Below are 9,992 nucleotides of genomic sequence, written 5' to 3'. Positions count from 1 at the left end.
GACGAGGATAGTCCAACTAGTCTCAATCATGTCACCTCTATAAAAGACATTCACAAGCCCCTACATATTTGAACAATATGTTTGGAATTAATAAGGGTGTAAATATTATGTCTAAATATCTTTTTTTTAATACTACTTTCATGTTAGTTGAGTTCAAATGAGCACCACCTAACTCGTGCGAGACTTGATTCAACAAATAAAATGACCTGTTTTGGAAGGAAAAAAATGTTATTAGCAATTTTCTTTATAATATTGATGATTTCTCAATTAATTAAAGTCTATTTAGAATGAAATAGAGTATATATTTTATAAGAAAAATAGAAATTGTTAGAGATTATTGTATAACATTTATGTTTTTCTATCAGAAATGTTGAGGATCATTCCAAAACACAAGCCAACTTGGATCCATACAATCGACAAACATCAAAGGCTTCCTCTTCATTATGCTGCATCTATAGGTTTCCATGAAGGTGTTGATTTATTACTTGAATTATGTAAATGTTGCACCATTCAAAGGGATAAGTATGGTTACTTCCCAATTCATCTAGCATCTTATGGAGGCCATGTAGAAGTAGTGAAGAAGTTGTTACAATATTGTCAAGATCCAACAGAGATGTTTGACACTTCTCATGAGCGTAATATTTTTCACATTGCAGCAAACCATGGAAAACACGAGGTGGTACGCTACATATTACAAAGTGAAATTTCCGAACATCATAAACTGATAAACCAAAAGGATAATAAAGGAGACACCCCTTTGCATTTGGCTGCAAGATCATGTCATCCCACAACTGTGTACTACTTAGTTAACCAAAACAACAATATAGTGAGTCTAAAGTCTAGACAACTTTGGTTGAAGGACGGTGACAAGAATTCTCGGTTCTTTTTTAATTCTATCAAGGAGCGACATAAGAGGAATTCCATTACGGTGTTGGACGGGGTGGAGGGTAGGGTGGAAGGAGTGAAGGAGGTTAAAATGGAGGTCAAAAATCATTTCGAAAGTTTCTTCAAAGAAAGCGATTTAAGGAGGGCTGTCCCGGAAGGTTTGGATTTGGATAGGTTGGAAGACGTTGATTGTGAGTGGTTGGAAAGACCTTTTTCGGTAGAGGAGATTAAAGAAGCGGTTTGGGATTGTGATGGTAGTAAAAGTCCCGGTCCAGATGGTTTTACGCTTGAGTTTTTCAAATTCTTTTGGGAAACGGTAAAATTGGACGTTATCAAATTTGTGGAGGACTTTCATGATAAGGCTAGGCTCACGAAAGGTTGCACTTCGTCTTTTATTGCTGTAATTCCTAAAGTTAAGAATCCCCAATCCTTGACCGAATATAGACCAATATGTTTAGTGGGAAGTTTGTATAAGATTCTTACAAAATTGATGGCGGGAAGATTAAGAAGTGTGATTGGAAAGCTTGTCTCTTCTAACCAAACGGCCTTCGTTCCGGGTAGAAACATATCGGATGGTGTGTTGGTTTTGAGTGAGGTGATGGATTTAGCTAAGAGAAATAATAGAAGTTGTGTTGTTTTGAAGGTTGACTTTGAGAAAGCCTATGATAGGGTGAGTTGGAAGTTTCTAAGGTACGTGCTAATTAAGATGGGCTTTGGCACAAGATGGTTGAGATGGATGGAGTGTTGTGTTTTTACTAGTAGCATGTCCGTTCTAATTAACGGTAGTACCACCAAGGATTTCTTGATCGAGAAAGGACTCCGCCAAGGAGACCCACTTTCTCCTTTTCTATTTGTCTTAGTTATGGAGGTCCTAACGGCTTTAATGAGAAAGGCAATGGTAAATGGAGACTTCAAGGGGTTCAAAATCAATGAAGAAGAGCGTGTGAATTTATTGCAATTTGCGGATGACACTGTTATTCTAACGGATGGAGACACCACGGATTTGTGGAGCATAAAGGCCATATTAAGGGGTTTTGAGCTAATGTCGGGCTTGCGGGTAAATTTCAACAAAAGTAATATTTATGGAGTTAACGTCAATGTGGATTTTCTCGAAGCGGCGTCAATTTTTTTATCTTGCAAAATTGATAAGCTTCCTTTCAAATTCCTTGGTGTGAAAGTGGGAGATAGTCCGCGGAAGTTATCAATGTGGAGGGATTTGATTTTGATGTTAAAGAGTCGGTTGGCCGTTTGGAAGGGAGTTAACCTCAATATAGCGGGACGCGTGTGCCTTATTAATTCCGTCTTAAACGCCATTCCTATATACTCCCTCTCCTTTTATAAAGCACCTTCAAAAATCATTAAACAAATTCGGGCAATTCAATCAAAGTTTTTATGGAATGGGAGCGACACAAAGAGACCGATACATTGGGTGTGTTGGGACAACGTTTGCAAACCGCGGGAAGAAGGCGGGTTGGGCGTAAAGAACGTTGAGGTTATGAATTTGGCTTTGCTATCTAAATGGAAGTGGAGGATTTTAGTGGATAATGAAGCGGTATGGCGTAGCATTCTTGTTGCAAGATATGGCAACATTAAGTTGAAAGTCCTCGTCGGAGATATCTCGGTAGTCCACAATCGAGACTCAATTTGGTGGAGAGACATTCTTATTTCCGATAATTATATTTCTCTCTTGCACCATAATTTTGCAGGTGAATTTTTATGCAAGGCTAGAAATGGTAAGACGTTGCCATTCTGGTATTGCACCTGGATCGGCAACCAGCTGTTGCATCTTGTCTTTCCGGAGCTGTATGCAAACGTTCGGGATGATGCAGTTTCAGTCCCGGATGCTGGACAGTTCACAGAAGGAAGATGGCGTTGGAATTCTGCTGCTGTCCTGTTCCATAACAGCAGCGATTTAGCCCACCAGTGGCTGGAATTTTGTGACCTGTTAAGTGAATTCCAACCCTATGAAGGAGAGACGGACAACTACTGTTGGAGAGGCAATCCCGAAGATATTTTCACGGTCAAATCATTCTATAACATTTTTTTAGCAAAGCTTACAGGTCCGCCTATTCACCCATCTATTGTTACTAATGTTGATATTCTATGGAAAGTTAAAGTGCCTCCAAAAATTCTTTTTTTCGGGTGGAGAATTTTTCAAAATAGAATAGCAACGAAGGATCAATTATTAAAAAGGGGAATTATGTTGGAAGGGGGAGATCAATGGTGTGTGTTTTGTCTTTCGGAGAACGAGAATTTACAGCATCTTTTAGGGGGCTGCACTACTGTCGCTAAATTATGGTGTAAAGTGTTTAACTGGATTGGTCCGTTAGATGGTTTATCATTGGAGGAGTTTGTGGAATTTTTTGGGTTTTCTCATAAGGTGAAGATTAAAGCTAAGAGGACTACGAAACGCGATCATTTTCAGAAATGAGGCGTATAGCTTCACCGAGTGCATGACGGGTGTTGTGAAAAACGATACCAATAACAAAGTATAATAGGGAATTAGGGAAGAGAATAAGAACACAAGAATTGGTTATAACTGCTATTCTTTTACTTTCTCTTAAAACAAGATTACAAGTTTACAAGAATAACAAATAACCTCTCTCACCCTAAATTAGGATTTGCAGCTTAGCAATGATGAGAGACTAGTATGCTATTTATAATAAAACCTAACATACTAACTAATGGGCTTTTTCCACAAGGCCCATTACACAAGCCAACTTAATAAACAAGCTAACTTAACAAATTAGGGTTTAAACACTAAAACCTAATTTAACATGCTAACAACCCTAGCATCTTCGACACAAGCATGTGAACAACCTTCGACATCATGCTTAACCCTGTCGAACCAAGAAGCTACCCTTCGGCCATACTAGAGTTCGATCCAAAATCTCACAAATCTCCACCTTGGACCTAACTCTACAACGTCAAGGAACAGACTAGCTTTCTTCATGCAGCTTTATCAACTGCATACAGTGGAAAAACTTGCAACTCGGCAATGTCTTGGTGATCATATCAGCAGCATTGTCTTCAGTCGAAACCTTCAGCACTTGGACTTCTCCACGCTCGATTACTCCTCTGACGAAATGCAGCCTCACATCAATGTGCTTAGTTCGCTCATGATAGGCTGAATTCTTCGACAGGTGTATTGCACTTTGACTATCACATTTAACAGTGATACCTCGACCTTGAAGTTTCAGCTCCTTCGCAAAACCTTCAAGCCACAATGCTTCTTTCACAGCTTCAGTTAATGCAATGTACTCCGCTTCAGTGGTTGATAGAGCAACAACCTTCTGAAGTGTTGCTTTCCAACTAATTGCTGTGCCAAACATAGTGAAAACATATCCAGAAATAGATTTCCTGGAATCCATACAACCTGCATAATCAGAGTCGACATATCCTTCGATTACTGCTTTACCATCTTCACCCAAGGCTCCACCATAAATTAGGACTCTATTCAGAGACCCATTTATGTACCTTAAAATCCACTTCAATGCTTGCCAGTGAGCCTTTCCAGGATTCGCCATGTACCTGCTTACAAGACTTACTGCGTATGCTATGTCGGGTCTAGTACAAACCATAGCATACATCAAAGAACCAACTATATTAGCATATGGGATGCTATTCATATAGGCTCTTTCCACATCAGTACTGGGACACTGATCAATACTCAGCTTGAATTGAGGGTTTGTTGGAGTCACAACTGGCTTCGAATTCGACATACCAAACTTTTCAAGAATCTTCCGTAGATATGCCTCTTGAGATAGGCATAACTTCGACTTCTTTCTATCTCTTCGAATGTCAATTCCAAGAATCCTGGAAGCAGCTCCCAAATCCTTCATATCGAACTCCTTATTGAGTTCAGCCTTCACCCTCATCACATCTTCGACACTGTTGCTTGCTATGAGAATATCATCCACATAAAGCAACAAAATAACAAATGAATTACCAGGTCGAAATCTGAAGTAAACACAGTGGTCGAACTGACTTCTAATGAAACTTATGCGTGCCATGAACTTGTCGAATCTCCTATTCCACTGTCGAGGAGATTGTTTCAGCCCATACAAAGATCTCTTTAACTTGCACACATAATCTTCCTTCCCCTTTTCGACATACCCTTCAGGTTGCCTCATCAGGATCGTTTCATCTAAATCACCATACAAGAACGCAGTCTTCACATCCATTTGTTCCAGTTCAAGATCGAACTGTGCCACCATGGCAAGCAACATTCGAATGGACCTATGCTTCACAACAGGAGAAAACACATCATTGAAGTCGACACCTTCTTTCTGAGTGAAACCCCTTGCGACTAACCTTGCCTTATATCTTTTCGACGTCACTCCTTCAATTTCTTCCTTAACTTTGAAAATCCATTTACAGCTGACTAACCTTGCCCCAGCAGGTTTCTTGATCAGTTCCCAAGTGTGATTATCATGAAGAGATTTCATCTCATCATCCATGGCCTTCAGCCATTCAGTCTTATTTTGACTCCTCATAACTTCCTTATAATCTCTAGGTTCATCATCAAGAACCTCATTGGCAGAGATTAATGCATAAGCTATAAGATCTGCATACCCAAGTCTCTGAGGTGGTTTGATGACTCTTCTCGACCTATCTCTCGACAATAGGTAGTCATCATCAGTTTCCTCAACTTCCTCAGCATCTTCTGCTTCTTCTTCGACTTCATCAGGGACATGCAATTCAGCATCAACATGCTCCACCTCAACAGGAATCTCTACCTGTTCCAGCTCTTCGTCAGATGTTTCTGTACTTCGACCAACATCATCAGTTTTCTTAAAAGCCATTTCAGCTTCATTGAAAACTACATCTCGACTGGTGATACACCTCTTGTGACCTGGCTCTAGGCACCATAGCCTATAAGCTTTGACTCCTTCAGGGTATCCCATGAACATGCATTTCAGAGCTCTAGGTTCGACCTTGTCTTGCCTAATGTGAGCATAGGCTACGCAGCCAAATACTCTCAGTTTGTCGAGATCTGGTGGATGTCCCGACCAAACTTCTTCAGGTGTCTTCATATCTAACGCTGTCGAAGGACATCTGTTTATCAGATATGTTGCTGTCGAAACAGCCTCAGCCCAGAACACCTTTGTTAACCCCGCACTAGTCAACATGCATCTGACTCTCTCCAAAATAGTTCGATTAAACCTTTCAGCCAAACCATTTTGCTGTGGAGTACCTGCAGTAGTTCTATGCCTTGCAATACCAGAGGCAGCACAAAAACTGTCGAATGCCTCATTGCAAAATTCAAGGCCATTGTCGGTTCTCAACCTCTTGACCTTTCTGCCAGTCTGATTTTCAACCAGAGTCTTCCAACTTTTGAAATTCTCAAAAGTTTCATCCTTAGTCTTCTGGATGAATACCCATAATTTTCTGGAATAATCATCTACTATGGATAGAAAATACCTTGCTCCTGAATGTGATGGACACCTTGCAGGCCCCCAAAGATCAGCATGGATGTAATCAAGGGATCCATGTGTTCTTTGTTTGCCTTTGTTGAACTTCACTCTGCAAGATTTTCCAAGTACACAGGGTTCACAAAACTTCAGCTTTTCGACTTTGTCTCCACCAAGCAGATTTTGTTTCCCTAATTCGACCAGACCCCTTTCACTGACATGGCCCAATCTCATGTGCCAGATTTCTGTCTTCGACAAAGGTTTCGTGGATACAACATTTGTCAAACCACTTACAACTTCAGCCTCAAGGGTATACAAGCCTTGTTTTTTCACGCCTCTCAAGACTTCCTTCGAACCCTTCATGACTCTTAGGATACTTTTCTCTCCTTAGAAAACATATCCTTTCTTGTCGAATTCACCAAGAGAAAGCAGATTTCTCTTCAAATCAGGAACAAACCTGACTTCAGTCAACAACCTTATTGACTCATCATGGAGCTTGAATCTAATAGATCCAATACCTGCAATCTTGCAAGCCTTGTTGTTTCCCAGCAATACGGATCCACCATCTTGATCACATAATTCCTCGAACAAGTCTTTGTTTGGAGTCATGTGCCAAGTGCAACCTGAATCCATAATCCACTCCTTCTTAGAGTCACTGCTTGAAACCACAAGAACATCAGATGATTCGAAATCATCTTGAACAATGGCAGCGTTGCCATTATCCTTACCTCCATGATATTTCAAGCGTTCAGGGCACACCTTTCTTGTGTGACCCTCCTTTTTACAATGATAGCATCGAATGCCAGATGCTTCGCCACTGTAAGACTTCGACTGGCTTTTGCCTTTCTTCTTGTCGAACTTACCATCCTTTCGTAAGAGTTTTCCTTTAACGGCCAAACCTTCGCCAACAGTCGAGGGTTTATGCTCCTTTCGTTCATTCAAGTCCTTAGAGTACAAGGCTGATTGAACTTCTTCAAACGTCAGGGACTCCCTTCCATACAAGAGAGTTTCTTTGAAGTGAGCATGTGATCGAGGCAAAGAACACAATAGTAACAGCGCTTGATCTTCATCATCGATCTTCACATCAATATTTTCAAGATCAAGAATCAGCTTGTTGAACATATCCAACTGCTCAGCCAATACTTTGTCTTCAATCATCTTGAATGAATACAAAGCTTGCTTCAGGTAGAGTCGATTTACCAGCGATTTGGTCATATACAAACTTTCAAGTTTCACCCATAACCCTGATGCCGTCGTCTCCTTTGATACCTGCCTGAGAACCTTATCACCAAGGCTCAACAAAATTGCGCTGTGTGCCTTCTCAATCATAGTCGTCTTCTCCGCTGCCGTTAATGCAGCATTCATGGCTGCCTCTCCCTTCAACGCTTCCAAACAACCCTGCTGAACCAGTAGGGCTTTCATCTTCAAGCGCCACAGACCGAAATCATTCACTCCGGTGAACTTTTCAATCTCATACTTTGTTGACGGCATCTTCTCCACGCTCACCGCACCAATTTGTTGTGAAAAACGATACCAATAACAAAGTATAATAGGGAATTAGGGAAGAGAATAAGAACACAAGAATTGGTTATAACTGCTATTCTTTTACTTTCTCTTAAAACAAGATTACAAGTTTACAAGAATAACAAATAACCTCTCTCACCCTAAATTAGGATTTGCAGCTTAGCAATGATGAGAGACTAGTATGCTATTTATAATAAAACCTAACATACTAACTAATGGGCTTTTTCCACAAGGCCCATTACACAAGCCAACTTAATAAACAAGCTAACTTAACAAATTAGGGTTTAAACACTAAAACCTAATTTAACATGCTAACAACCCTAGCATCTTCGACACAAGCATGTGAACAATCTTCGACATCATGCTTAACCCTGTCGAACCAAGAAGCTACCCTTCGGCCATACTAGAGTTCGATCCAAAATCTCACAACGGGAGTAGTTTATTTATCTTGGACTTGGCTTCAATCTTTCTATGTTCTTTCGGATAATTGTAATTTTCACATATGGAATATCCTTCCTCTCAATTGTTTTGAGAAGTAGGAGTTTTCCGCTTTATTGTTGACGGTTGGAGTATCCATCATACTCCTTATTAATATCAGTTTCTTATTAAAAAAACAATATAGTGAGTCTTGATTTGGTTAACAAAAACAATGAAACAGCTCTTGACATTGTTAATGCACTTTACGAGGTTGTAAAATCATCTCTGAGACAGGTAAGTAGTTCTATCCTCATTTAAGCTCTAAAAATTTCAAATGAATAATTAAATTGGTATTAAACTGTAACAAATAGTGATTTAAAAATTCTTACAAACCGGTTTAGAAATTGTTAATAATGTTAACAATGTTTACAATATTTACAGCATCTTACATGGACTGCATTGAAATCTGTTGGTGCAAAGCAAGGTCCAAAAAAAGTAAGACTCCACGCTGAAGCATCCCAACAAAGTAAAGAAAAAGAAAAGGTTTCAGAAAGATATAAGGACAGATTAGAAAACCTCACAGTTGTTTCAACCCTTATAATAACAGCATCAGTAGCAGCATGTTTAGTTGTTCCTAGTGAAGCCGATGGAAAAGCGAATAACCTAAATCATGCAATGTTTCGATTTTTTCGTTATTTTCATTACAATATCATTCTTCAGTTCCATAAGTTCTACAATAATACTCTTTAGGGCAACACTTGGTTTAACTGAATTTGTGACTTTCACTCTCAAAATTGTAATGTCACTTCTTGGAATCGCTCTCATTTGATTATCTTTGGCTTTCATGGCTGGTCTCTACAATGTCACCAGTAAACTTAGTTGATTGGCCAATGTATTTTTGTTTATGACTGTGATATTTATCATTGTTGTAGTTTTGTTATACATACTCCTTTTCCTTCCATCATCATCAACTATAAAGCCGTTGAGATACATTTCTCACTATCCCTTTCTTTATTTAGCATCACGTACTAAATGTGTAACTGATCAAGTTCTTAAACCTTGGGGGTAGTATTGGTTAAACTATTGATTATGGTCTCCCTTTTGTGTGTATGTGATATATATTTTTGGTCTTATATTGTAATAAATATGTATATTTCTCTCGTGGGTACTAATAAATGCCAATGAATGTTTATCATTATAATATTGCTTTATAAATGATGTATTTGGTCATGCATATCTAGTCGTATTATATGATATGGTTATTTGGCTAAAATATACCGTACCTTATTATGGATTTAAATTGCACTCGTCTATGTTGTGATTGTTTTAACAATCATTATTACATTGAAATACAATTAAAGTTAACAATCATTATTACATTAGACGAAGATTAGAATTTAGGGTTCTAAAATTTGAATTTTTTGCTGGAAATAACTTATCAAAACATTCTCAAAATGTATTGGCGTGGTTCTTTATCCTGTCACTTGCATAATTTTAAATCAAGCACAATTGGGGTTGCTTTTTTTTCAAAGGCTACAACATTAGCAATTATGAGGTTGCAATTGCGATTGAGGCTCATAATCTAAAATCATGAATTTCATCATATACATCTGGAAATGTGTCATGGTCGGCGATGATGAACGCCGATCTTGTGACCAAGGAGGAATGTGTGTTATTCTCAACAATGGCGGATCTGACGGTGTTGGTTGAGAGATGATTATGGTCTCTGGAAAACTATGAAGACAAGGACGG

At 39.0% G+C, this 9,992-nt stretch overlaps 1 pseudogene; it reads left to right on the top strand.

Moving 5' to 3' along the window:
• Window positions 1–367: 367 nt before the first annotated feature.
• LOC131619775 (protein ACCELERATED CELL DEATH 6-like) lies at window positions 368–9,309 on the top strand (annotated as a pseudogene).
• Window positions 9,310–9,992: the final 683 nt, after the last annotated feature.

This window comes from Vicia villosa, linkage group LG7 (assembly GCF_029867415.1).
Source record: "Vicia villosa cultivar HV-30 ecotype Madison, WI linkage group LG7, Vvil1.0, whole genome shotgun sequence".
NCBI lineage: Eukaryota > Viridiplantae > Streptophyta > Magnoliopsida > Fabales > Fabaceae > Vicia > Vicia villosa.
The sequence above is the reverse complement of the archived record's forward strand: the minus strand, read 5'-3'. Positions and strand labels throughout refer to the sequence as shown.